This window comes from Benincasa hispida, unplaced genomic scaffold (assembly GCF_009727055.1).
Source record: "Benincasa hispida cultivar B227 unplaced genomic scaffold, ASM972705v1 Contig306, whole genome shotgun sequence".
Taxonomy (NCBI): Eukaryota; Viridiplantae; Streptophyta; class Magnoliopsida; order Cucurbitales; family Cucurbitaceae; genus Benincasa; species Benincasa hispida.
Window position 1 is genome coordinate 329,497 of NW_024064789.1, and position 2,049 is coordinate 331,545.

The window sequence follows — 2,049 nt, forward strand, 5'->3', positions numbered from 1 at the left end:
TCTTTAATTCCTTTAACTTTTTCATATTTAATGCGTTATTCTTTAATTGGTGAATGATTGAGTAATGAGAAGTTGCGTTGATGAAAAAAAAAAGATTTTTTTTAATAATAAAAAAACATTCAATATGCATGGCGATAATGGACGCATCTTGAACCAACAAGATGCGCTTTGCATTCATCCAACTCAAATGCGTTGAGCTGAGGGGTATGTTGCACGCGTGTGTGTCCTTTGCCCGTCCTTAGCAAAATGCACTATGTTGAGGTAGTATTGCGCTGATAGCAATACCGTGCACCCGATCCTCCAGAAATGCGTTTAGCTGAGGGGTGTGTTGCGGGGATGCATGCGTTGTTGCCCATCCTCTGCGAAGATGCATTTGGGTTGGTGAACACTTTGCGTTAATCATTTCCTTGTGTCCATTCGAATAAAACATTAAAGATAATTCTTTTTGCAAAATTGAGAAGTCCAATCGTTCAGTATTCCAAAGAAATGATGAGTCTGCAGACGAAAGGACGTTTACTCTGAAACCTCATAAATGAGGATAGTTCAAACGGCGGGCCTTTTGATTGTCTCGAGGCTTGCCACTGAAAAAATAGCGTTGGGCCCACTAAGGCCCAACCTATAAAAAGGACTCTCCCCATCTATGAACACACTTTGCCTCATTTGCAATCTGAAACCCTAACACCCCTGCATACCGAGCTTTCTTCTTCTCGGAAACCCTAACGTTTTCCAGCTTTCTTTCACTTCAGCATCCATGGCCGACCAAACTTCCCAACCTTTCGCTTCACCCTCAACACCTTCCACTGACCAAATTTCCATGTGAGAGGTAGCATTCCTTGCTGCTAGTTGTCGTCTTGCTGCTCAGCCTCACACTGTTCCGAGAATCGTTGGAAGACCCCAACGAAACCCTTTAGCCGTTAGACCACTTCAGTTCAAAAGGGGGCAAAGTACTGAAAACACCTCACTCCCAACTCTAGCAGTCTCCACTGAAAGCGAAAAGAAGAGACGAGATGACAATGAGGTATTCGGAAAAATTTCGAGTAACTTGGAGGAAGAAGAAGGACTGCTCGAGGCAGGGGTTGTAAATCAACCACTGTCTATGGAGGAGGTGACGGTGGAGGTGACTGAGGAAGTGGTAGTGACGGAGGAAGTTATGGTGACAGAGGAAGTGGTGGAAGAGGAGACAAGGAGAAGCACTCTAGCCATAAGGGATCCTGAGGAAAATATGCAAGTAGAATCTTATGAAGGACCCATCAGAGTCGCGTTAGAAGAAGTCGCGGCAGAGAAGCAACAAGAGGTGAAAGAGGAGAAAAATAAGAAAAATAAGAACAAGGGAAAGAAGGTTAGAGAAGGTGAGCCATCCCATCATCGCAAAGAGAAAAAGAATAAAGAAAAGAAGAAAAATGAAGAAGATGAGGAAGCCAAGCTAAGGAAGAGGAAAGAGAGAGGAGAAAGGAACGAGTGCAGACGTGAAGAAAGGCTCTTGAAGAAGGAAGAAGAAAAGAAGAAGAAAGCTGTAAGCCCAGAGATGGATGGGGAATCCAACTCTGTGAGGGATGATAGGTGGGAACCAGCGCAACTTAGGGAACCGCCGCAACCTAAAACAATGCAATTGGTTGCGGCCGACGAAGGCAAAGAAGGAGAAGTTACCCCCTGATGCGGCATCGCAAGGAGAATGCACCGCAAGCGTCCACCATTAACCCTTCAGTTTTGATCAACTAATTAGAAAAAGAGGAAAGGAGAAGAAAGAAAGGGGAAGAAAAGAAGGAAAAAATGGCACGGGCACAACTCATCATCGCAGAAGGCGATAGAAGAAGAAGACTGCATGATGAGGAAGTTTGCCACAATAATGAGATCTCGAGACTTGAAGAAATAAGGTGGCTCGAAGAGGAACAACGTCTTTTATTGGCCTCTGAGCAATTTGTAGAAGAGTTTGAAAGAGAAGTGAGAGAAGAGGAAGAAAAGGAAAAGAAAAAGAAGGCAGAAGAAGAAAGAAGAATGAGAGAAGAGAAGGAGAGGAAGCGCGAAGCCAATAAGCAGCGTTTAATTAAG